The 27919-nt window shown below is 38.4% G+C and overlaps 1 protein-coding gene across 2 annotated transcripts in view; it reads left to right on the forward strand.

Annotated features, from left to right (window-relative positions):
- The window catches only part of TBL1XR1 (TBL1X/Y related 1), a 119383-nt gene that overhangs the window by 52827 nt on the left and 38637 nt on the right, over positions 1 to 27919 (forward strand). Inside the window, exon 3 of one of the 2 annotated variants that reach the window (XM_069792697.1) lies at positions 26053 to 26120. The exons of the other annotated variant lie outside the window; for it this stretch is intronic. The gene's annotated coding sequence lies outside the window, so the exon portion shown is untranslated. The remainder of the gene's footprint in view (positions 1 to 26052; positions 26121 to 27919) is intronic. 2 annotated transcript variants of the gene reach the window in all.

Here is a 27919-nt window from a genome sequence, read left to right on the forward strand (position 1 = left end):
ATTTTTTGAGTGCGAAGGCATCATTTTTACCTGGTCACTTAGCCTGGTCTTTTAACTTTCCAAAGCTGAAACTAGAAGTGCTCTCAGCCTTTTCTATTATTGCTAAATTTTCATTGTTGTTGTTGACCTTTTTCCAACAAAAACCTACTCCGATTTCTTTTTATTTTGTATTAGTTGAGCATGTTTGTAGTTACGATTTAAAATACAGGTCTGTGTTACTGCTTCTCTTAAAAACATGACTCATTCCATATTAACCTAGTCCTTATACTTCATAAAATTTTAAAATACTGAGAGACTGTACTTGAAATGTTACTGCATTTTGTCCTAATTTTCCCCCTACAAATTATATTAGAAATTCAGAATTGCACAGTCTCAAGGGCATGCTAGTTGTTACAGTGATCATAAAACATACTCAACTGTTACTTCTGGTGAAGTGAAATACTCCCCACCTCTTTTCTTTAAGGGCTGCTTTTGTGCTATAAGTTGTTATATTTTATTATTCTAGAGATTTCTAAACAATTACTCATCTCTTAATTAACTTTGAAACAGTTTGAACGTGGATTTAAGAGACAAGCTAGTCACATTCTTCATCATCCCAAAAGTAATCATAACTTAATCTGGTTTATAGTAAAAAAGACTTTTATGGGTTTTTATTATGTTGTTTTTCTCGCTGGTGTTTGTAGGCAAAGTATGGGCCAGAGGTTGACCTGAAGAAAGCAGTTTGTATTCTTCTCCCAAACAGGACTTGGGTTAACTTGGCCACCCATGTTCAATACATATATTTGAATCAGAAATTAATTTCTGATTCCCTTGAGAAATGATACTAGCATTTTTGATCATTTTTTAATCATGACTGTCAGTTCCATTTCTTAGTACTAAAAAAAAAATAGGAAAACACAGAAGTTACACATCCTCTTGTGTTTTTTCTTTACTTTTCTATTTTAAAGGCAATGAAAAGATGCTTTTTTTTTTTTTTTGCATCATATATGATATGTTAACCGACAACTAAATAGGGTAAAATATCAGTTACTCCTTAAAAATATATCGTAATTTTTGGTGATTTTTTTAAAAAATAAAATATTTATACTGTGGTATAGCCTCCTAAAAGAGAGCATGACTGTGTTAAGTTGGTGTAAGTTCTCCTTCCCATTCTTCCAGTCAACTGTAATGTTCCTCACAGTCTCAAACGAAAGATGCAAAGGCTTAACAAAAAGGGCCTGTTAAGTGAAGGAAAATTAGCGTATAATGCTACTTTTTCTAGGATTTCAAAGGTTCATTTAGAGGCCCATAACTGGGTACTTAATCCACAGTCACAAGGATTAATGAACGTGTTGAAAATAAAAATCGAAAGTCCTGGACCTTTGGCCTAAGCAAAAGATCACATTAGGATTTCCGCAAAGGCTTTAGCAAATTAATTTTTTTTTTTATGTGATGGAGCAGGTAGCTCAACTGAGAGGGATTTTCCATCGTACCTTGCAAGGCTTCTCCTGCAAGTTTTAGAAGCAAAACAGTTTGCCTTTGTCTTCTACAAGTCATTGAAGCAGGCCTGTGTGTGTGTGTGCAGAAATATGTGTGACTATATATGGGTGTGCTTGTGTGTGCATGTATCTATCTACATATGTATGTATATCTACATATATAAAAAGGAATGTGCAAAACCCAGAAACTTAGAGAAAGCTGGGAAGTATCTGTTTGTGGCTATCGTACAGCAGCTTGCTGCGATGGATTTAATTTTGCGGGATGTAACCAAAAAGGGCTATGGAAGAGGCAGCATGGTGGCCTTCTGAGAGGCATCCTGAAAAACGCTCTGCCTGGGTTCTTGGCTCCATCTCTTACTGCGTGGTTAGTCTGACAAAGATCAACAGACTGATCAGTTAAAAAGGTCTCCTGAAGAAGAGAATCGAGGAGATTACCATTTATTACAAGCTGACACAGGCAAAGTCTGAGGATAGGCAGTGAGCACAGTTACTTAGTCTCCAGGAAAGCGGGCTCGTCAACAGTTAAGTCATGTCCTCATAGTCTCCTGAGGGGAATACAAAGTAGGTGTTTTAAATCCATTCTTTTTAATGCTGTCTACTTTTAGGTGAATATCTCATACTGTGTTTTGAAGGTATAATGCACCCTTCTTGTGTTACGTCAAGTATTCTTACATGTAAGAGACTTTTTCTAGGAGAACAACTCTGCAGGCGCCAAGTCTCTTGGGCCGGGAAATTCCATGGGTGCAACACTTCAACGTGATTATCTATGGAGCGGATTTAGCCCAGAAATGGCAGGAGTGTTTGGAGGAGCTGGGGAGGTTGAAGAAGTCGCTCCAAAGAAAAAGGCATTCAGTGAAGAGATTGGAATATGTCTGCAAAAACTTCCCCAAGACTGCAGGAAGACTTTTTCTTTGAACCCCTTTGTGGTGCTTTCTGTAGTGTCGTTGTGTGACCTTACCATTCCTTAGAAGACAGCTGAAGGAATAAATGAATGTAACTATTAGCCTGTGGTTCCACAACAGCTAAACCCATCTAAATGCTGATCTATCTGCCAGGTTAATCTTCTGCCAGTCCGTTATGTTAAAATGGTTTCATGCAGAGGAAGACAAGCAAGGGAGAGGGCAAGAGGCTGCACTCGGAACTGGAGGAGTTGGGTTTGGTGTGGAAGCCCTGGCTCTGCCGGCGCCTGCCGAGGGCAGGAGGAGGTCTGTGCCGTTAGCTCCAGGGTTTGCACGGGAATTGCAAAATTGACTTTGTTTCAACAGGAGTTGAATGTCATATCACAACTATAAGTATATACGAAATAGTATCTGCGGGTGGGCAGACCTTTGAAAGATGGTAAAGGTGAAGGTTGGTTTTCATTATACTGAGAACAGGGACCCCTGCTTTCAAGAGTTTATGAAACTTGACAGCACTTAAGATGTTGGTCGCAAAAGACATGAATAGTTGCTTCAAAATAAATAACCCTGCAAGACTAAGGCGCTTATTCTTCAGATACTTACGTATGTCCATACCTGTAACTTCAAGTGTAGGAATAGTTCTTTTGAGATATAGATAAGAAGTACTCACATGCATAAAGCTAACCAAGCTTGAAAGCACTTTCAACAGCAGGGCCTAAAAGTGCTCATGAAATTTATTGTTAAGGCTGTTGGTTGTACGGTTTATGGAGTACAGCTTTAAAACAGAAAAAAAATATATATTTCTAGCAGCTTCTATAGTAGTCTAAGTGACAACATGAAATTTTGGACTGTTTTGCTCCTTCTGAGATCAATGGATGCTATTATCAATGAAGGAAAGTGAAGTGCAATGTATTTTTGTCTGATAATTGGTTACGGCTGAACAATTATATTTCAGAGCGTTCATCCATAAGTTCTATTTCTTGGATCAGCATGAATTAGCTGATCTAGAGGTATAGATGTTGAAGAGGAAGTGCTAATAATGTGATACAGAAGAAAAATTGTGTGGTGTGCTAGGGTGCATACTGTGATAAGCATTAAAAATTGTATGTACTACTGCATTCTGATCCATTTTTGGAAAGGTTTTTTAATTTTCTATTTTTTTTTACAGAAAGCAAGCTAAACACACTAGTCAGATCCTTTTCTGATTCAGAGGGAAAACACTCCTTGCCTCCTTTTTCTATCATTAAAGTTCACTATTGAGTGAATCAACTGAAAGGGAAACTACTGTCCTTAAAAATTTTAAGAAGTGGTGGCTCTATTTTGAAGTAGCATTTGTCAGAGAACTTTCTCTGCTGATTCTCTAAGCATTTTACAGTTCCGAAATAAGCTTTGACTAAGAATTCTCGGCAGAATCGTAAATATGTAATTATCTAAGCAGCTGGGATATTTAGCCCCTGGCAGGTGCCCAGTGCAGTGCAATCACAAGAGCAAAGGGAACTGGGCCAGTATCTCAAACTAGGGGAACGTCCTCCAAAACAGGATGGGGGCCATTGCTGTTCCTTGCCTATTGCCGTTCCTAGGTTATAAATCTTAAAGGTACCTGAAAAGAGGCTGTTTCTGCCGCAATGGGTTGTCTTATGTTTCAGCTTTTTTACTCTTTTTTTTTCCTTGATGCCTCCCTCCTCCTTCACCTCCCCTGCCTTGGGGTTTTTTTTCTGTCTTTATACTGGTTTTGGTTCAATGGTTAATAGCAGCAGTAGTAGTATAGCTAGCATTACATTATATCTTACTTGATCAGCATGCCATCTGCTTTAGAGGAGAGGGAGATTTTATGTTTCTGCTGTGGGTTCACTGCCATATGCCTGTGGTGAGGTCACGTAACCTGAAATGACCCTTTTCCCGCTCTATTATATGAAAGAATTAGAAATACAGTGTTAAATGTTCTTGACAGTGACTAAGTTTGTTGCGTATTTAAAAAATTAAACTGGATATTAGGTGTACGTGAAGTAGGATATTGTAGAGAAGACCCAAGGACAGGCTCTTTTGTGTCCGAGCATGAGTGTTACCATCTGGAGAAGAGCGGGGCTTATTTCACAGAAGACCATGTTGATGTGTTGCATGTATCATCAGGTCTTGATCCTGGTTTCCTTCTTGTCAACAGAAAGTTGATATTAGTTCAAGTCAACAACAGTAAAAGCTGTCCTTAGTTTCAGTGGTGTTGATGCTGGGAGATAATGAGTGTTGCTGCAGAACAACAGGAGGTCTGTAGGCTGGAGGGAATGATACTGAATATACTGATTTTTATGTACTTCGGAGAAACTGAGACCAAAGACCAGGGACCCTGCATCTGTGTGGCCGTCAACATAGATGCAAGATCTAGAAGCCTGTACTTATATGCCAAGTCTCTAGTTCACCATATGAATAGAAATAAAGATCATAGTGCACTACGTTAGTGCACTCATATTTGTAAATGAAGGTCACGTGTGTGTGGTGTTCTTACTGTGGTTTAATGAACAGATATAAAAAAAACTATGCAAGACAAGGGATCTGAATCCTCCTGGGGTTGATATTGGGCATATGTATGTAGGATCAACGTACATGAATTTAATATTCATACAGATGCAGGGTATTGATGTCAAATGTGAGCCATTGTTGGAATACTTGTCCTCAATAATGATATTAATGAAATCTTCCCCTTTCATTTCTTTTGGCTGTAGGTGGACCATGTTTTATTATGGTCAATGTGTGTTTTAAAAATGTTTTATCATGCGTTTGACATCTTGTTAAAAAAAAAACAAAACAAACCAAACATAAACCCAGTAGCGTAAATTTAAGTTCAATTCCATCATAACAATATGAAAAGGAGAGGACTTTATTAAAGTAATAAACTGGCAAATAAGCTTTTACAAAATCAGCCATTTCACTCTTTTGTAAGCTTGTTTTCTCTATTAGCATAGTCGACACCTTTTGTCAAAACAGCCATGAACTTCTGGTAAAGAGAATACAGTAAGTGAAACAAAATGCATGTATGATGGACTATGAAGAAGTGATTTTAAGTGCGTGCTTATTAATGAGAATCTAGAATAAAGTCAGCAGTGGTTAAAATGAACAAAGGGCAGATCAACTATCAGAGCGGATTCTTTTTTTCATGAATAAAAGAAACAAATTTAAAACTATCAGGTACATAACACACAAATTAAGGGGAAAAATAGATGGTCAAAGGTTAAAGAGGGAATGAAAACACAAGTTTTATGGTCACAAGATCAAATGAGGCATTAGTTAATTTCCCTTTTTTTGGTGCAGTTCAGCAGGAGTTCAAGTAATTCAGCTGAGTGATTGAACTGGAACAGAAAAGAGTGCCAGAAAAACTGATTACTAATAACATAAACAGAAAAAATAATCAAATGAACTTAAGACTTGATGTCAGCATTTTACATTAAAGTGCATTTGAAAAGGCTGGAATTCCACCCTAGTTGCATGGAACCTGATTTACATAGAAAACAAATTTATAACAGCTATTCTTGCAACAGTTGAGAAATTATTATACTAATGAGCCGTCAGAATGGATTTAACCAAGAAGTGGCTGAGGTGCAGAAGATGTTTTCTGGAGACTGACCATCTGGGAAGTGGAAGTAACTTGAGGAGTAGGTAAGGGTGTTTGAACCCAAGGAAACACTGTGAGGAGGTGACTGTTAATTACATATATTGCAAATGGAAGCAGCATTAGAGATGCTGGGGTTTTGCTCTAAAGAGAATATACAATACAAATTATTATTTCCTACCATTGGCACCCCTGAGGTGATGTGCTGCTCTCTAGGCAAGACCATTACTGCCTTTTCTCCTACAGATTTCATGGTTTTTACGATAAGCAAGTAACTAGTATGTTTATGAGTTTGTGAATGTGAATGCAGCTTAGAACAGATTGTTGGCATACCTTTCCACAAGCCTAATTCTTACGTTCTTTTATATTTAACTTTCTCTAAACCCAAAATCCTTTTGTGCTGAATCATTCAATTTCGGTTATTACTAAGATACTTCCTATGCTGTTGCAGTTTACTAGGTTCCCGGTTGAAAGTCCACCCCAGTCAGTGGGCAGACTCTTGTGTGTCCTAGTTTTTGGCTCAAGCTGGAAGCTGTGGTGAATAGGCTGTTGTGGAGCAAAGTTGTTTTCATTGACCCGTCCAGTTCTGTTCTGCTTTTCTCTTTACCAAAGCTGACTGAAGTTTCTCAGCGTATCTACCTCCTCGTAACCTACAGGAATAAGCAGGGCTGCCTTTTTTTTTTTTTTTTTTCTTTTTTTTAAATATTGACACGTGCAGTGGTTGTCTCTATGGTGGCCCATGTATTTCAATTGAATTTCCTTTTTCTCCTAATGCAAACTAAATAAACTACCAATTTTTGTCTTGCGGTATGACCGTGTCGTGGCTGTTGCAGGGATTACCTCGTCGAGGTTGACAGTACCCCTTGGATTGTTACTGCTTCTCATTTTCATTGGAGTGCTTTTCAGTCATCTGCAGTTGGATGTGGATTGCAGCATATTTGGAAAAATAATGAATGTTATATGGCATAACGTAACTGCAATCCTCTGAAATATCTTAGTCCTAACATCCCAGTGTCTGGTGGTCACAGGAGCTCTGGCTTTGCATTGGGAGGGAACAGAGAAAGGGTTGCTAAGCTGTAGTGTGTGTGTGTGTCTATAGATTTATAATCACAATAGACAAGACTTAAGCACATGGTCTTCATGGACACCTATAGTGGGATCCGAGTTGTCTGTGTTTCATAATGTTCATTTTTGGTTTAGGACAAAAGAATATGCTAATCTATCTAGACTGTGGTATGACACTTGCTCCAGCAATATGTTGGAAATTGTTCATTAAAATACCGATGAAATGTTGTAGACGAATTGCGAGGTGAATATGGAGCACGTTAAAGGGAGGTCACATCATTTTGTGCTCACAGGGGATGTGTTGTGCCTAAAGGAAGTTAGTTGTCCTAAGAATTGGTCTTGGCCTGACTCTAATGTATTCACTAATGAACTTGGCACCAAAAGTAGGAGTGTGCAATAAAATTTGCCAGGGACATAAAACTGGGAGGTGCTGTCAGTATAGATGAGGAACAGAGTATCCTACAGGAAGAGCTCGATGACCTTTAGGACTTGAGTGGAAAAAGTGGACTGAAATTTCATAGCACATAATGCATGGTTGTGCACTTCTGGATAGATGTGAATTTTGCCCTAACCTGGGTGCTTATCGCTTGAAAATGACAGACGAATGGAAAGACTTGAATAAATTAGCTAGTAAAATCCAAGGATATCTTTTCACTAGTACCCTGCGGCTCTGAAAAATGTACTCCTGAGGTCTGTGAGGTAAAGAGGTACTTAATGATAGAAATAGGAAAGTGTTAATGCTGCTCATGTGCAAGGCAACACTGCTAAATTCCTGCGTGTAACACTGGACTACTCTGGTAGACCACTTTCAAGAAAGATGAGTGTAAAATAGAGCAGGTGCAGAAGAGGACTATGGAAATGGTGAAGGAACAGCTGAGTCCGTCTCGTGGGAGGACACTGTGAGGTTGGTTGGCTTATCCTGGTAAAGTGAAGTCTGAGGGGGAATATAATTGCTTTCTCTAAATACAAGAGGGGTTGATAAAGACTTGAGCGACTACAACTACTTTCTCTGTTAAATTGAAGACAGTACTGGGACAAGAAGAAATGTGTGTATCTTAGCAAGGAGTATATTCAGGCTGGAAATTAGAAAACAGATCTCATCCATCAAGGGAGTAAGATTTTGGGATAATCTTCCCATAATACAACGGGAGGCAAAACAGCCTCGCTAGTTTTGAGATGGACACTTGCTAATACGAACTGGGCTCAAGGGGGGAACCCAGTGGTCTTCCGAACAAGCGTGGTTTGTTTGTGGGATAACAGGTTTTGTCTTTGAAAGATAAGAAAGCTTAATTTTGTGTAACCTGGAGAGAACATCAACAATCTTTCAGCTGTGTTCTGTTCTGCCAGATTAGCAAGTTTGACATGTATAGAATGTCCCATGTCCTTCTGTTAGGGACATGGGACAAAACCTGCTGCCTGGAAGAAAACAATATAATGAATGCGAACATTATAGTTCAGCAAATTCAGAAGCATGAAATAGGTCTTGGACTAATTTTTTTTGTCTGATTTGGAAAACAGTTTACATTAATCTGTTATATAAAGGTCTTTAAATTTACACTTTGAAAAGGAGTGATATGTACATAAATTCTGAAGCCTTCCAAAGAGAACTCGTGACACCTATACATAGCAAACCTATGGAAGAAGTATTTGTTTGGGGTTCCTAAGCTTCTGTTGTTAACCCAAGATTGATCTGGGACTTTTTGCACAATGCTCAAGTGGAGAAACATCAGCAAAGGCAAAGTTTGAGCAGAGTGTTACTAGAAGAGCCAAGTTACAGCTGTGGTGGGTGACATCTACTTAAAAAGATCTCAACTATGCAAGACTCACAAGTTAGGAACCCCACTGCTTGCTTTTGAAGAAAAAGCATTGCAGCTTAAGCAAAGTTAATTGTTCCACATGTTTTTGTGACTTATAACTCGTGCGGTGGAAAATCCGCAGCGGTTTGTAGGCACAGTGCTCTGGGCAGGGAAACGAGCTTGGAGATCCCAGGAGGAGATCTGGGTCAGAGAAAAACACACTTGCTTCCTTATTCTCTTGCCCTGGCAGAATGTCATTTGTGTTTTGAACAGTGCTACCTCCCTGGGAATCTTCCATTGGAAAATGAATGCATGTCATAGTAGTTTAGATATATTAAAAAAAAAAAAAGTTAAATAAATCTAGCCCTGCCTTACGTATCTCTTCTGGCTACACCCATGAAAATTGCCTAGACGTCAACTAAAAGGGCCTGTTCGGGAATAGATGTGGGTGAAATGTGACTGCCTGGTGAGAGGTGTTCGTAGCCCTTCCTTGGATGGTTTATGGGAGCTGAGTATCACTTAGGACAATTTGGAAGATAACGCTGTGGCTCATTTACACAAGCAACTTGCTGCACACTGTGTCAGGGTTGAGAAATGATAGTACGCTGTTACCATGTGCATGGTTTTAGTGTGTTTGAAGAGCAATTTCACAGCTATCTCGACTTTAAATTCACTGTGCTATACAGCGCCTCTGCTATCATATGTTAAAATCCTGTGATAAGAGTGCTATAATTAGAAGCTTAGTTGAAGAATTGGGTGCGGGAAACACTTACATTCCTTAAGTATAGTGGATTTGTCAAAAGGTAAAGCGTTCCCTGACATGCTGTGTATTGCTAGAAGAGTTTCATGATAGACATCTTGGGTTAAATGAAAAGAGCAATGCTGTTGAAAAGCAGGAATATACTGAGAGGGGGAGGGGGACAATTGTTTCTGTTGTAATAGGTGAATGCCAAAAAATCCTCCAAAACTGAGCACTTTGAAGACAGGGGGTTTGCTTCCTTTCCCCTGTACGAAGTTGCAAGGAGAGAAGCGACTGTAGGATCTGTAAAGTATGGACTTCACTGTAGGAAATGCATCTGTTCATCACTTCTAACCAAATCTAGGTGAGCTGTATGGATTTTTTAGTAACACCTAGAAAAATCATTTGTTTTGGGAATCTTAAATCGACTAAATATTTGCTGAATGAAGAAGGAATCCTAGACAGGCAGAAGTGCATGTGTAACGTTTTGCCTCACACTAGGATAATGGCTGCAAATTTCTAGAGCTTCAGCTGTTTAATAAGGCATTCCCTAACTCAGCCCAACAGCCAGAGCCAAGAACAGAAACAGTGCCTGTTCCTGTGATGCTTTTTCCATTCCTCTCACAGCCTGTTCCCTCAAAACACTTCCCTGCTCGCTAGGCTCTAATGTAGCTCAGTGCCCGTATTTCTGCTGCGTTCGCTGGGGCTGAGCAAGGACCTGTCTGTAGGAGGCTGTTTGCTGTATGGTTAGAAAATAAGAGAAATCGCATTCTCTCACTACTAGCTGTATATAGGTTCTTTTTTCCAAACACAGAATAGACTTGTTATATAGCTCTTTATCTAGTTTTTTTTGCACATAAACCAAAGGCTAGCATTTAATCCTTGTTCAGTACTACAAATACTGCATTTCACTGACCAGAGAAGAAGTTATTGAATTTAGATAAAGATGGGAATATTCAACATTGTATTTATCCTAACTGAGAAACAACTAGCACTTTCAGGAATAACTAGAAAAGCTATGTTACATCTGGGCACTTTCATTAGCTTTGAAGACTCTTCGGTGTTTTTTGCCTCCCGCAGAAGAGGAATTTTTTTTTTTTTTCCCCAATGGGATGTGCTAGGAGGACAGAATCAGCAGCAGCAGTGATGCAGACTATCTGGAGGACCTTGGTTGGTAAGAAAGAGTAGCAGATGGTCTAAGGAAAATATATTAAAACAAACCAACAAAAGTCCTGCACAGGAGGTTTCTTTGTTGTTCTTGACATTTTACTTTTATGTTGTTTATCGACCTTGTCTGGTTAGATTACAATCTCTTCAGCACAGGAACGAAGTCTTACGTGTTTATGCAACGTTAGCACAATGGGGCTCCCATTTGAAAAAAGGGTCTTTTGGATGCTGCTGTTATTCAAATCGATAGGGGTAATATTAATGTTCATAATGTCTGGTTTTAATTGTTGCGAAGGTTCCTAGAACAAAAAGAGAGGTGCCTGAAACAGAACAGAAAAATTTTAAGTGAAATGAGTAAAATCCCCATAATCTGTTGCATGTGTTGTTTTTTCATTGCGTGTGTGTGTTTTCTAGATCTTTTTGTACAGCTCCATTTTATCCAAGTGTGTATAACCACATCAGAGTTTTTACAAGGGTTTGTATCAACGCACATTGGGATTTATACTTGGATAGTAAAGATGATGACTAGCAGAGGCTTTTTGGTTTTATATAATCCTGGCCTTGCAGCCTTGCAATTCACTTGCTGTCTGTTTTGCAGTGCAGAGAAGTGATATAAACTCTGCACATAGACTCATTTGGCTTTTCCTTCTCTACAAGTCATCGAGGCACACCTGCAGGGGTTGCCACCCACTCCCCTGCATGCTTACCTGCTCATTTTCCTCCGAGGCACTGATTTGTAGTAGCCTTGGGTTTTTTTCACGTTTGTGTTACAAATGGAATTGAGGGGCAGGGTGAATAGGGATGAACTTGGTTACGTATGGCTATGCTGTGAAAAACACAGCTTGTTTGTGTCTAGAAATTGGGTCAGGTTTTAATTGCGTTGTCGGGGGTAGTTAGCGCTTAAATAGTTTGCTTCTCAATATAAAAGGGAACAAAAATGGATCTGCTATTATGATTTTCTAGCACTTATAAAAATATAATAAATATATAGTATGTGTGTATAAATGTAAAGTACAATAGGTCTAGAGAGACCTACAAACCTTCAACTACTTGCAAGTGCTCTCAGTTTCCTTGACAAAATGAGATTTGTTTGTTTGGGGTTTTTTTTTTTTCAGTAACGCATGTTGTGGCATATCTACAGTGAATCTTTTTCTCATCTGGGTGTTGCTATTCTGAATAGACAGACAAGTTTGCTTCACCTGAGGCAGAAAACAACATTTTTGATGTATTTTTAATAACATTCATAAGAGTCTAGCAGACTTAGGAGCCAGAGTTAAAGGCCATGATCACTTGACAGTGCTACCTCATTCTTCTGCCTCTGACTGTCTTCCATAGCCTAAATCATGCTTTTGCCCTCATCTTTATCCACAGAGGTTGTATAAGTGAATAACCGTGTCTGCTTTTCTTGTGGTACTGCACGGGGTCATCGGATTTGGCTCTCTTCCTGACTGCAGTTCAGGTGAAGGATATGAAGGCAAAGGATTTATTGTGTCTGTGGTTATATAATAGAATATCCAGTTATAATGATTTCAATTCAGTTAATATATTAACTGAATTAATTCGGTGAAAGTCAGCAGAAAGGCAGCTCCCCTGGCATTTTTGAGGGGGAATACTCTTACCAGGAGACGCACCTAGATTGACCGTGAAGTCTGTGGTTTGTCTGGTGGAAAGCAGCCCTCAGCAGTGGCAGGGAACCTGTGGGATATGCAATAATCATCTGAAAATACAGTACTTAGAAATGGGTGTTCATCTGTCAGTTATAAGGGTTAAGTGTCCGTTACTGGCTTGTTCTTTTTCTGTGGTTTGAAGAAGTTTTTGTTGTGGATTTTTTGAGTCTGCATGAGCCAGGACTTCCCAGAAAACCACTTGCCTTCATCTCCATAACATACCCAAACCTCTAAATTCTATCCCTATTTCTATTAAGATTAATAAACTGTAAAAATCATGTCAAATGTCTTTCTGTAATGCCAGCTTTGCCTAGGATAAGTGTAACTAAAAGTAATTTTGAAATGAAAATAATCTTTTCCTTCTGCTGATAGTGTTTTCATGTTTTAAGATAAACTGTTGCAGTACACTGATTTGGAATAGGAGAAAAATCGAAAGATACAAACTAGGTCTTGACTTGGTGCTGGTTTGATATAAAGCAGGCAGTGTGAGATTGATGGCATGTTACAGCAACAGAGGCAAATTTGCTTGTCGATAGCTGGGCTCCAGTTTTTATTCATAACTACAAGACATGTGGATCCTTACAGCTATTGCTTGAATGAAATTTGCTGGTAGTGAAGACTTTCACTTAGCTGGTCAAGCCCACCCTAATCCTGAAAAATTTTAAATGATCTCCTTAAGCTTTAAATATTTTCAGCATATATAACGGAAAAGCCCAGTGAGGGATGGATGGGTCTGCGTTCATCTTTTCTTTCTTATCTCCTTTTAAAGTAGCTTGCAGCTTTCCTGCTTACATGTGTGACAGTTATTAGAAAAAATAAAATGTGCAATGGATATAAAAATATCCCATGTGATCAAAGTGGCTTTGGATCCCAGCTGGCTTCTTATTTTGTTTCTTCTTGCAGCTCTTGTTTCCTTTTCTCAATTTTGATTCCTCTAGTTTTTAATAGTTACAGTGTTAAAGTGAATTTTAAGATAAAAGGAACATTTAGGAAATGGAAAAACGTAGACAATCCTGTTTCCAGATAGCAAATGACGATCTTACTGATTCAGGATTCTCTTCACTCCCCATGGATTTAAAGGTGAATCGGCAACATGCAACATTAGTTGCAGCTACAGTTGATTCCTTTGTACAAATACTTTGGTATGCATAAATACATGAGAAATTAAACAGCTGGCACAGGGGCCCTGGTTTTGTGCAAATCTTAAGGCTAGGAGGATGATTTTTTTATTATTATTTTTTACAAGAGTAAAAGAGCTAGTTGTAGAAGGAAGTTGGGTAAAAGGTGTTACTAGGAGGAGCGTGCTCCTGCAAGCTGATGGAAAGTGATGTGATTTTATACCAAGAAGAAAGACGAGCAGCAATGATTACTGTGTTTCTCTTCAAGTCTATCATTCAGACATTTCTGAGTATTCCAAATTAATCTCCTATAAAACTCTAAAATAGACTATTATCCACCAAAATGTGAGCACAGGTCACCTTGTTGAGGAGATGGTGTTCCTTAGTCTTAAGTTTGTTTAGAGAACTGTTTCTATGTAAATCTTTCTCTATTTCTGTTTCCTTTCTATGGCAGAAATACCCGAAACAATGAGTCCTGCTTCTCTCAGCAGAAGGCTTGAGGCAATTTAGTGTGTATTGCCAGGGTTTCTCCTGCCAGCTCTCCATCTTCAGTGAACCTCTGCAGGATGCTCTTTTTTCTGCTTTTTCTGCAGATAATGTCAGGCATCTGGAGAGCGAAAGGGAGGAGAACTGTTTTCAAGGCAAATCACAAAACACAAACCAGAACAAAACCCAGTGGATTAGGCCATATTCTTTAAAAATGTAACTTACCACAGTGACTTTTCACCTCCTCTGAAATCCCCAACATGGTCTAGTTTTGCCAGAGAAGTCCTGATGATTACATCATTGGCAAAAGCTGCAGAGAAGAGGCATCCCATGCTGGTTGTTTTCCATTCGGTTTTTCCATGATAGAAGAGAAGCCGGAGAGGCCATGGAGGGACCTCGGTGTTTCAGTAGGTAGCCACGTATCAAGCGTGTCTTCCATCTCGGTGAACTGGCAGACACTGGGGGACGTGGTCTGGACTCAGTGTGGTTTTGTGCAGGGTATCTTATGCAGGTGCATACAGCACCCCCCACTGATTCGTAAGATGTATTGTTGGAGAGGTTGTTTCCCCTTTGTTGGCGACTCTTCCATGTGAATACAGTCTAAAGGTGGAGTAGTATGTTGTATTGCATTTCACGGTGCGTTGCTTGTAGTACTAGCAATCAAAGTTAGTCTCTGGATGGGAAATAATAAAATCCAATCAAGAATTTCTTATTACCATCTCCTGGCACCTCACTCCTCCCAGCATCACTGCTGTACAGGACTTTCTAAGATACGGCCATCCCAGTGTCTGACTGAGCTTCATACCGACGAATTACTAAACACTACTTTTTTTTTTTCTTTCTCTCTGTGTAGACTTCTATATGGAAAAATGTTTGCACCAGCTCATGTGACATAATAAAGACTATTAAAATCTAATATGACTTCTGTACATATAGTTGCCTATAACAAAAGTTAAGTGTTAATTTAGGAAGGTACACAATAGGGGTATTGTAATTTAGCAGTGGCTGACATGTCTCTCAAAACTCAAAGTAGGTTGTACTATAAATACAGTCTCTTGTTTTGCAATTGACATTTTGCTAGTGGGTGGCTAATTTGAAGGGAAATAGACCAGAGATCTAATATTAATAACTAATTAATAGTTATGTGGATATTTTAAGTCTATTTTTCTGCTTATTTATAGGCATATATTATTCATCTATGCTGTGTATCCTTCTTTGCATATATGTTTAATTCTGAAACTTTTGCTTCAGTAACATTCACACTTACATGCCTTTGCAATCAAAAACTTGAAAGCAAAGTCGGTCGTATTTCTCAAAACCACTTTCTGAGGATGATGATTTCAAAGTAATGGCACTTAAACTATTTTAAGAAAAGCCTCCCTCTTGAAGCAAGGCCTAAGAGGAAAGCTAACCGCGTGTTGCCTACATCTCACCTTAATTTGTGAGTCCTACATCAGTGTAAGTACTGTATGTTTTCCTGTGCATAAAGTAAAACATAGAGCAGTTTTTAGGCCTGCATTGGAAGTGGGCAGTTCATAGGCAAACTGAAAAGGAATAAAACATGAAGAGGCATCTCACAAGAAGCTTGATCCTTTGGGATCGGAGTAAAACATGCATCCAAGTGCACGCCGCTTCTCACAGCACGTGTGTTACTATACCAAAGAGATGTTATGTTCTGGTTTGCTCTGAGGAGACGAGTTTCCACATAGGTTTGTATCTCTTCTACCTTTTTGCCTTCCCTCCTGCCTTCTCTCTCACACCCATCTGTAAAGTAATAAGCGTGTGTGATACTTGTCCTTTTAATGAATTCTTAAATGAATTTATAGTAAGGTGGGAAGATTATGAGAGAGATGCATTATACTTTTCATGTGCTTGGTATTCTTAGATCTGCTTTGTCACATATCCAAACATTTTTAAATGCATTCCACTAAACTTGATAGAGCAGTCCTGTGATACCCCAGGCTGTGACTGCTGGCTGCGGAATTTGTGTGTGTCTTTTTTGCATCTCATCCCTCTTGTGTGACAAACTTTGCTGTGAGCACTTAACTCGTGGGGAACAAATTTTTTTTTCCCCCTATCTATAGAGTTTATGTTATTCATTTAGCTAGCTGTCCTAGGAGGTTTAAGTTGTGTCCTAGAAAGTGTTTGCTGTTGCTGGATTAAAACCCTGCTGGCTGTTATCTGTGAAACTCACCTGTTAGTGGAAACATCAGCAGTACCTTCGACCACACACTGCATCTTCTGCATTAAGGTCTTCTCAGAATTTGTTGCAAGTGTGAGGAAAAACGCGTATTAGTGCCAAATTTCTAACAACAAGCAGATGTACTTTTTCTGCCTTTTAATACCCTGTACTTTGGAGGGTAAGGTGCTACAGCTGTTTGCCTGTTGGAGGGCATGGTTATCGATGACAGAGGAAGCATAGTGTGGGGCTTTGAGCTTTCATAGCCCTCCTGGCAACTGCCAGGGTCCTTCCAAAGGTGATAAGCTCTCTGTATTTTATCTCTGCTGCTGGTCTCCCCAAAGCTGTGTCTCTGTGTGTGTTTCAGCATAGTTCATAGCGTTGTAGTTGTGAAAGAAACAATTAAGGATAGACAGACTCTCTGCAGCAAGCTTCTTGCTTCCATTTTCTTGCAGATACCCAAAGATTTCAATTTTAAGGTTTTTGGGCTTGGCTTTTTTTTTTTTTTCCCTGGCTCTTATGTACTTTACTGTGCACAGTACCACTCTGGGCAGAGAACCAACCCAAAACAACTTGTTGTGTTACTGATACAGCGAGCTTAGCTGGAGAGATTGGTGTTTCGGGCATCTCTTGGGATCCAGGCCATTTCAAGAAGTGCTTAAGGTTCAGTTATTCTCCATTGATAAAATGCAGCCGGTAGCGTTTGTCCAATTCACAGCAGTCTGAGGAAGACGTGACACTGCTAAAGCACTCGCCTGCTCTAGTGATGGAAGTTGTATATGAAGGCAGATAACAAGGCCCACGTTTAAACTCTGCAGGACGTTTGAAGCATGATTTCTCTCATTTCACAGTCAGTTTGAGGCATGTTGGGAGCGACTGTCGGTGGTTTGTTTTGCAGTTTTTGTCCCTGTGTGTTTTTCTGACTCTTTTTGCATGACAGTACTTGTTTTTATTTTCAGTTCCATGTGACTCAGGGAATATTGTATCTATGCATGTGCTTATTGCATATAGTCCTATATGTACTGTAGTTCTGTTGATTTCACTGTAATCATGAGAATCTGTCACCAGGTGCACACTTAATCTGCCAAGATTTATAGACAAATTTTAAGATTCTGTAGTAGTTGTGAAAAAAAAAAAAAATCTCTTAATACATTAAGAACTTACAAAAATTCTCTTGCATTTCAAGTGGCAGTGTTTTCTCCTCCACTAAGAAGCGTATCTGCATCTGGGCAATCCTGCTTGTCCTTGTAATATTTCACTTTTCTATCAAAAAGAGTAAACCGTATTTGTCAAAGTACTAACATAGCAGGCTGCAACACTTAAGCATCTTTAAAATTACCTGTATGCCAGTCCTGGTACTGCAGTGAAAGCGTCTGTCAAACACCGTGCTCTGGGAATATTAAGCAATGATTACTATACAAAGTTCCCGTGTTTTGAACTGCTGCCGATCTACCAACAAATTCAAGGAACTTCAAATGCCCCATGAAGGACTGCGGGCAAGGGCAGTAGTTGGTTGCGTATGTTGGAAGTAAACAAGTTAAGTTCATGAGTAACTGTCACACCTCCGTAAGTTTTGAGGTACAGGACTTTTTAATGGCTGGGTTTCTTGTTTGGTTTGGATGTATAGATGTGGAACATATTCTTCCACCTGAATGGATTTTTGACCTTTCTTTCTCGAGTTTGTCTCATGTTCCATAAGTATCTCAATACGTGCTTCTTCAGCATTTACAGGTCTTGAGATGGTATTTTCCTACACAAACACGTAACTTTCTGAATAGCACCAAAAAATTAGTGTCCTTTTGCAAACATTTTTAATCTCATATTATTAAAGGCCCATTGAGTCTGAAAATTAATAATGTAACTTTCCGCAAACACGCATATTTTTCAGTGTAATTGGAAGATGTTTTGGATTACTGTCTTCAGGCCTATACAGCCAAGAAACCAATTATAGGCATGGTTAGAAAGCGATAGCATGCATTAGTCAGATTATAACAAGGTTCCAATAATGTAAAATTGCTGCACGACAAATTAGTTTGTATAGATTTTGACAGTTGTTGCCTGTAATAAACTAAATTATTAAGCAATACACAGCTGCAATGCTTCCAAAATTGGAGAAAAAGAGACTCTCATTTCCTTGTCAAAATCTTTTCCATAGAGCAGGACCATGGACGTTGGTAAGCCTGGTTTGAGTTGTTTGGTTGACTTTGTGAATTCCTCTGTCCTGAGGTGATTTTTGTCTCCATAAGTAGATGATACAGATTACAAGAGCTACTTTAAAGACTCTGTCAGGCATCTTCTTTTTGCTCTTAGTCCTGACAGATGCATTCACAATCTTTTGGGCTGCCATTTAGTAAACTAAGGTTTGGGGTTTTTTTAATGAAATTTATGAATAAATGGTGACTAGATTAATGCTGCCTCTTTATTTTCACTACAAACCTGAGCCAAGAATTTAACTCAAGTCTCCTGAGAGAGTGCAAGAGCTATCTATGTTGTAACTCCATATACCTATTGAATTGCAACTCTGAAATCCAAGAACCTGTCTTTCCCTCTAGTAAACTGTTACTACAATGCTATAAAATTAAAGCAAAATCTGCCTAAATTCTAGAAATCAGGCTATTCAGTCAGTAGCTTTATTATGCTTTCATATCCTGAGCTATATTCCAGCTGCAGATTTGAGAACGACTGTGGCTGCCAAATGACGTTTGTATCTACATTGGCGAGTCTCTATTTTAGTGGTGCAGACTTTAATTAGATATGACATAATTATGATATAACCTGCTTTCGGCCCAATTTAGGACCAAGTCTCACTATTTTTACATGCATACCCAAGCAAATTAAAGCCCACTTTGAGGTGTGTGCTCCATCCCAGAAGTGCCACTTAATATTTATTGGAAAGCAACTGAGGCTCCTGCAAGACGCGGTCACTGCCCGGCAGTTTGGCTCTTCCCTTCTCATAGTCCAAGAGCAGCGAGGACAGACCTTATTTCTGAGTGTCCTTGCCTGCTGTTGCTTGCGGTGTTTCAGCTCTCACACTTTTCTCCTGGGAGAACATGGTGGCACTGACTTAATGGGGGTAAATGGAAAGATGGAGGCTGCTCGCTTTCTGTATTTGTGGTGTGGGTGAATCTCCGGTCATGAATTCAAAGGCAGGCATGAAGTATGTAGCAGCGTTCTGCTCTGGGAATTGTGACAGCGATGATGGTTGATGCCATAAGATAAGCTCCTAGAGATTGTGTGTAGAATGGCAAGAGGGAAGAAAAAAAAAAAAAAAGGAGAGATACTTTTGTACTAAATTTTAGAATGGTAAAATTGAGGATTTTCAGGAATGAGAAAGAAGACCAGCTTTACAATGCTTTTGAGCGGCTCACGTTTTGAAGGCTGCTTTTTCAGAAAAGAAGAGATGCCAGCTCCAGAGATCATTTTTAATGATTATGCAAAGTAGTGCCTGTAGCATTTGCAACACCAGTCATGAAACAATACTGGTGGAGGCAACTTTTAAAAAATGAAATGCTTCTGCCCTCCAGTTTGGTAAAAATCATTCCTGTATTTGATTTTTTTCACTGAGAATATACAGGTCAACCTTAAAGGATTTAAGCCAAGTAGTTTGAATTATGATCAGGGCAAAGAATTGGAATATCTCTCAAATAGAAAGAATGAGAATTTCAGTGTCTTGTTTCCAAAATAGTCTGACCAAGTAACTTTATAGACATGTTTACAAGTAGTGTCCTGTGATAGTACCTAAGCAATTTATGAAAAAACAGCAACGTGCATCAGCTCCTTGGAGATACGCTACAAAATACAAATATTAAAGGAAAAAAAAAAAAAGGGGGAAAAAGGAAGAAAAAAAGCCAGTCTTCCATGCATAAAGAATAATGGGACAATAGGAAATGCAAGTCACTTTGCTCCAGTACTTTAATTCTTGTGTTGTTTTCATTTGGTGTTTGAAAGACATACCTCATCTGAAGAATGCACAACACAATAAAGCTCAAAAACCTGTCTGCTCAATATATGCACCCGTCAAAGCTCATATAGGTGTACATACTGCTTCTTCCTTGATGGGCCCTCTGCAGCTAGTCAAATATAAGACTTTTTGAGCACCATCAACGTACTCTGAAAATATCCTCTGCACTGGTAATGTGTGAATTCTTAAATTGTTAAAAGGATGAATTATGGAAACGACAGTGGATAAGAAAGAGAAGAAAAGATGCGTGTTCACTTTTGGGACATTGTCTTGAGGTAGTCAAAGCAGAACATTAATATTTTACAGATAAAGATCTTAAACTTCATAGTTTCATTTTCAGAATCTGGCATAACTGTTTTGCTAACGAGTAATGTTTAATAGTACAGTTACACCTGAAGATGCGGTACTGCTGAAGCTTTGCTTGTCTGTAGCATTTTAATCCATGTCTGGTTGTCATCTACCTGGGGAGCTTTATGGAAAATGTTAGTTGTCTGGCCTATAAGCTTATGGGATAAAATTTTCCTGTTTTTGGGGGGTTTTTGGGTTTTTTTTTTTTGTTTTTTTTTTACTTGACTATGGTTATGATCCAAAGACTTTTAAAATTTTGTGATGTTCAAACTTCCCTGCATATGTTTTTCAGTATCTGATTAGTGTCTCTCAGAGTCCCTTTTGGCAGGATTAGGGCTATTAGCGGTTTTGGTGTCTTATTCTGTGATGAGTGTTTCTGTTCTCTCCTGAAATTACTGTGTCTGCTGTTATCAAGGAAGTACCACTTTTATCATGTTTACATTGTGATCATAAATATTATTCAGTGAATTGTGATCTTAAACTTTGCATGTGATAAATGATTGATGCTGTGTTTGGTTGTGCTGTGTGTAAGCTTCTGAATTACAACAAAATATTTAGCAATCAATGCAATTCTACTTGAAAATTAAACAGATCTGCTTGCATTTCTGTCGCGGTTTAACCTCAGCCGGTAACTAAGCACCACGCAGCCACTCCCTTGTTTCCCCAACCCCACCCCCAGTGGGATGGGGGAGAGAATCGGAAAAAAAAAAGGTAAAACTCACGGGTTGAGATAAGAACAGTTTAATAGGACAGAAAGGAAGAAGCTAATAAAGGTAATAGTAACAATAATAAAATGACAATAATAAAAGGATTGGAATATACAAAACAAGTGATGCACAGTGCAGTTGCTCACTACTCACCGACCAATGCCCAGTTAGTTCCTGAGCAGCCATCCCCCCAGCCCCGCTCCCCCCAGTTTATATACTGGACATGACGTCACACGGTATGGAATCCCCCTTTGGCAGTTTGGGTCAGCTGTCCTGGCTGTGCCCCCTCCCAGCTTCTTGTGCCCCTCCAGCCTTCTCGCTGGCTGGGCTCGAAGCTGAAAAATCCTTGACTTAGTATAAACACTCCTCAGCAACAACTGAAAACATCAGTGTTATCAACATTCTTCTCATACTGAACCCAAAACACAGCACTGTACTGAGACAATTAACTCTATCCCAGCCAAAACCAGGACAATTTTGTAGAGCGTTTCTAAGACACCAATGTGACTTTTTCAACCCAAGACTTTGGTTTACTCTAAGATACCTCTCCTGTTGTGTTTTTCTCTCAGGTGTGGCAAAAAGGGATCTGTGGTGCTGCTTGCAGAGTCAAAATGGAAAAGCAAATCTTGTTTTGTAGATGAACCAATCCTAATTTTGTTAACGCTTTACTTGTATTTCAGGTTTTCTGCTGGTGACATTTGTTGGTTGGATGGTCTTTGAAATAGAGGGATTAGCGGGAATAAGTTGTAGCGAGCAGATCAAATATCTCAGTGGTAACATTTGGGTTTATGCAAATGCAGAGAGAAGCAGACCAGAAATTATGCTGCGCTCATAGGACGGACTAAAAATAAGGCCTTATTCATGCATTGAGCTCTCTGAAGATCTAAATGCATGCATTGCTTTAAGTTCAAGAGAGACTTACATTTTTATTTAATGTCAGTTTATACTGAATTCTTTTTCTGTATGCATGCGTTTCATCGCCTTAGTAGCAGTCATTGCTGTAGTCATCATACAGAAAGAAAACAGCATCAAATAGTATTAACAGGTGGTCTAGTAGGGAAGACAGCAGTAAACAATACTTCAGAAAAGTAGATAATTTCTCTCTCCCTGATGGGCCACATTCAATTTATAAAATGCACATCAGTACTTTTTATGAGCACATAATTTACTTTTTTATCTTTTTTTCCCTAACTATACATGATTTAATGTCAAAACAAGCAAAAACCCTAGACAGTCATTCAAAAAAGCAATGTTACTTGTTTGTTGAAAATCCATTCTGGATTTTTTTTTTAAAAATTGCATTAATTTAAGGAGTCCCAATCTAATAGTAGTAAGGATTTCAGTTACAAGTCATGGAAGAGGACAATCTATAATGGAAATTGCTGCCCAAAAGCTTGGGAGGGTTGCAAACAAAGCAATTTTAAGAGAGTAGGTCAGCCTCATTTGGATAGCTATATTCCTTTAATTTAGAGAAGTACAAGACACACTTTTCCCTGTATTTCTTTCAGTTAGCAAAATGAAAAAGGTTTTGGAAAAAAACCCACCCATGAAATGGGCTGATCAAGGAGCATGCCCTAGGTAATCCGGTGGGGTTAATCCGGTGGGGCCTTCTTGGGTACCCTGTCCTCCAACTTCACCGACGTTAATCAACAACTGCTTCAAGAAAAAGAGTGACATTTTCACAGAATCTTTTTAAATTTACCATTTCTGTTGCTGTCCTGTGCCAAAAGAAGTGCAATAGGTTTACATGTAGCATCATCTCATATATTGGTGGTAGTGTGATAAAATGCCTGCTTTCTAATTAATTTTGGAATGGGGAAGTAATGTATATTTTTGTATACGTTTTTTAAATGCATAGATATTTTAAGCTGCAGAGGCAAAGATTTCATGCTCACGACGCACAAATTCTTACGGAGTGTGAGCATTTTAGTAACAGATACAGTCACTAAGCTTGCCAGTTAGCATCACGTAAAATGTTGGGTTTTCAAAATCATCCACAGTTTTTCAGTGTTTTCTGTTCTTGTCCTCTCCATGAGGCTGGTAAATCTCTTTATCCCTTCCCCTCCTGCTCAACTCTTACTTTTTCTTTAATGAGACAGTAGGTTTGCAGTTTGATCCTTCTCAGATTCTTTGAAATACTTGTAGATAGGCATCTTGTAAGAAAGAAAAGTAGAAGACTAAGCATGTAACTATGAAGCAATCCACAGCATTACTGCAGAATGAAAGTTTGAAGAGTGGATATAGTAAGGGAAATTCTACCCTGTGATTATAGGTGAGCACCCTGTGATGTCCTTCATTTCATCACATCACTTGGTAGGGATATAATTAAATGTGAAGTTTTTATCCTACATGCTAAAAATTCTGTTCACATCACTAAATTATATTAAAAAAACTCAAAGTGAACATTGTCTGTGTAATGTGTAAGTCTTTGCAGCACATGCAATAAATTTTACTCTTATTTATTAATTTGAAACAGGATAAAAGCATTTCCAGGATAAATATAATTTAAGGGGTTCTCTGATGGTCACATTACATGATGCAAGCAACTGTAGAAGTATCTGGCTGTTAGGATCCATCTGAAAAATTACTTTAAAGACCTGTTGGGCCGTGCATTTAATTTTTGCTGTGTGCATCTTGGCCCTCTCCATCCCATGGCAAACTAGCTAACCGTAAACAAGTTTCCTGTTGTTGTTGTTGTAAGCAGGCTAGTGCAATGAAGAATTTCTAGTGTTCTGTGTATGTTGTGCTTTTGTGTATGCTCTGTGGGGAATTACGGAGAGGAAAGGAATTCCTCTTAAAGCGGCTTCTGTTGAGGGTGTGGTGGTGCACTGCTCTTCTGTAGGGCCTCCTGGTTCTTTCTCCTGTTTGGCATCATTTTGGGGGTAATATCAGTTATTTACTTGAAACAGAGTTTACTCTAAATGAATGAAAAATACTTAATTTAAACGTAAAATGCACAAAGTTCAAAGCATGTAAGCGTTGAAACTTATTGCTCCCTCTTGTTTGTTCAACCAGCAGGATCAGCATCTCGTTTTAATGACCTTTTGCACTATCACTGATCTTAAAGTTAAAATTTTGTAAGTGTTTTAAACTTTGCTTCTGATTTTTTTTTAATTAAATTTTAGCAATACAGTTGATATATACAGTTAGGATCGCAGAAATGATCAAGGCAGTACGTAATAGCCTAGCAGAGAATTAAAATTACGTTAATATAGGTCAGGACCTTTTCACTTACCTTGTGAGTGTTACAGAGAAGGACCAGGATGCTTTTCAAGTCCAATATGGTGGTACTGGAGTGTTTTTCTTAGAAATGCAGTAATGAATAAACTGACTTTTATTATGAGGAAGCTGGCGATCTCCAAGTGATGCTTTGTAGCATTTACTTCTCACACCTCTACGTCGTAGTGTTTATATCTTCTCATTCTGAAAAGGAGAACTGTTAATATGTAAATATTAATTAAATATTAATTAAACAAATGCTGCAGTTTCCTATACGGGGAGGAGTGTAGTGCCATCAGCATTCATGGCATTCTCCCTTCTCTCGCCCGGGGCTCTTCCCATAGTTTTGGAAACTTCCATCCGCTGAGCTGTCAGAGGCTCTGCAGGAAGGAGGGAGGAGAAGTTGATTTGATTCCCTTGTGAATTTAAATGTGGAAAATGATTGCTGACCAAAATATTCTGCAGTTCCTCAATCAAAACAAGGAAAAAAACATTTTCAGGTCTTACTCAGCTTAGTAACAGACTAAATAGCAGAGAGTTTCTTAGAGGTCAATGATGACAGATGATGGAAGGTCTTAAATGCTACATGCGGTTTAAGGCATGTGTTGCCTTCCTCGGGTTTAGTCCTTGTTTTAAGGAGGCGTTTGGGAATTTTCAGTGTTATTTGTAATGTATTTTGTGAGCCTTTGTGGCTGGAGTTTAGAAAATAGTTTGCAGTTTTCCTGATCCTCTTCCATTTGGGGAAGGGTCATCTGTTTTACTATTAAGTATGTCCTGCTTCAAACAGCATTTTTTTGATACGTGGATTCTTTTCTTGCGGTGCCCAGACACCACTCCTGTGCTCCTACCTGCAAACATTTCTCCTTAATCCCTTAGTTTATGTAAGATCACTCTGTAATGATTTAATCTGTAATGAATACTGGTGGTAGGAATCACTATGTTATACAAATACAGGATCAGTAATTGTTCTGATCACAGGTGCATAATGTACTTAACTCCTAGGGAGTGTTTCAGTTTTGAAATCGCTTGTGGTAATTAACTCCATGAGGGTATTTTAAGGATTCTTTCATAAAACATGTTCTTTTTAATTTGTTGGTGTTAAATTCAGATCCAAAGTGGTCAATTTTGAAAACACTGGGTGGTTTCATCATGGCGTTGTGTTTCCTATTTTTTATCTTGCTATTGAATCATTTTAGTTGTATACTTTAGCTAACACTAAAATAAGCTACTGCATCAATACTCAGCCGTTTGTAAACTTTAATCTGGACTCTCATGAAGTTCCCCTTTGTCAATATGGGCAGCCAAAAAGAACAGAAATTCCTTTAAAGCTAATGCTCTATTCTGCGGTAGGGTTTTGTTTTCAACTAAAAGAGTGAGAAGAGGATAGAGTTGAAACTGTGCCTGTAATTTTTTTAAATAAATTCCATGTAAGTAATCAAAAGATAGTCTTTAATTTTTGTCTGTTTATTTTCTTTTCTAAGCATATATTGTAATCAGTAGGAAACTGAATGTTGTTTTAATGCTTTCAGTAAAAAGACTGGTAGAAAAATAGCTTTTATCCTTTTTTTCATCCTTTAAAATAAATATTGATAGAAACTATCATAATATGGTTTGTGTTACAGGTGGTGTAATACCAAGGGCTGTACTGCTGCCACATCACAATTTTGTGGGGTTTCAGAGAGTAGTTCTGGTAAGGACACTCAATGATTTATCTATTTATTTGTCATAAAAGTGGACTGAGACTTTAGTACAATTTAGTATTAGTAATTGCAATTATGTGCGTTTACAGTATTTGTTAGGTATCAGTTTCTGCAGTCCACTGAATAAGTGTTCTTTTCTTCAACGGTCTTTAACAGCTCCTTTTGGAACTGTTATTGTCTCATGTGTAAATCTATATTCATTTTGTTGAGAGTTGTTGTGATGTAACACATCAATTCACAGCATGGAAATTTTACTAAATAGACCTTTTGACAAAAAGCCTTGTAAAAACTGTGTTGTCTACTTGAAGGGTAGAGTCACTATTGCCTTAGTGTGTATCAGTTTTTAAAAAAAGTGGAAAAGTTACTGTGTTTCAATTATAGTACGGTTTTTTTCAAGTACTAAAGGCTGGGCTTCCTAAAGGAAATTCTGAATATGTGGTTCATAGGGCAAATATCCAGACCGTGTGCTGTTACTAGTCTTCTCTTCTTAAATTTAATGTACAGTCACGATTTTGCAATTCTTTTCTTTAAATGTATGTAACTGTACTCCCTCTATCATTTCTTTTGATTTTGTATACTTTCCATAAACATATTTTCTTATCTCTTCTCCATGGCTAGAGTTACAAGGGAGATGAGATTACCTTGCTTTTTCTAAGAAAGGGAAAATTCATTCTGAACCAGTCTACCGACAGCCATGCTTAAGTATTGTGCAAGAGCACAACTGAGTATTTGTTCTTTCAGCAGTAGATAACCAATACTACATTTGTATCTGTAAAATTTTTAATATATGCTGTAATTTTTTTTTTTTTTTTTTTTTTTTTTTTTTTAAGAAATCACAATCCCTTCGAGTTTTGTTCTATTTGTGTACTATCTTAGGTGTATAGGGGGCACTCAAAGACAGAGGGAGTTTGTTTTAACAAACCTGATCTTGCAAGTAGACCCCCACAAGCTAGAGAAGGATATTGCTGACTGTTCTTTATGGCCTTGCTCTTGCAGGGAACTATTGTACTGGCTCTGCTCCAACAAATCACTTAAGCAATTGGAGTCAGTAGAACTAGAATATGTTTAAATAATCTTCTGGATTGATCTGTATCTATGTATACTTTCACAAGCTCTTTTTTTTTTTTTGTGATGGGGGGTACACAAGAACTTCTTAATGGCATTCTCTAGTCAACCTAAGAAAGTAGTAGTAGGTCTTTCTGTGTTGGAGATATTGGGGGAGGCTTGCTTGAGAAGGCTCTGGAGGCTGATAACTAGGGAAACAAAAGGATGGTATTTGAAGATGCAAGTGAATTGGTGTAAAGACTGAAGCCATTTTCCCTGCTGTCATTGCATTAGGTTGGTCTATCTAAAATATTTGGGCATGGTACTATTCACACTGTATGGTTTCCAGCCCTATAGGTATGCAATACCTTGAGCATGCACAAATCATGCATGTAGACTTATCTTAGTTTCTAAATCTCAGAGTGGAAGAAAATAGGCTATCAGATTTATATGAGAGAAATGGCATTGTGAAGTTTTGAGTAGTATTACTCAACAATGTTAAACGGCAATTCTGCAAAGTAAAGACATCACAGCTTTATAAATATTGTAAGAAAAGAAAGATGATGGCAGCTCTTTGGAGTCTGAGAAATACTGAAAAATTTTCAAAACGTTGTGAGCTATTTGTGCAGTACTTATTAAAGTATAATGTCATCTGGAGAAGTCATGAACTTCTTCCTCTCTATCATCTCTTTATTTTCAAATAATGCTCCTATTACTGGAAATGGATGAGCAGAATTTTTCATGC

This window comes from Haliaeetus albicilla, chromosome 9, assembly GCF_947461875.1.
Source record: "Haliaeetus albicilla chromosome 9, bHalAlb1.1, whole genome shotgun sequence".
NCBI classification, from domain to species: Eukaryota; Metazoa; Chordata; class Aves; order Accipitriformes; family Accipitridae; genus Haliaeetus; species Haliaeetus albicilla.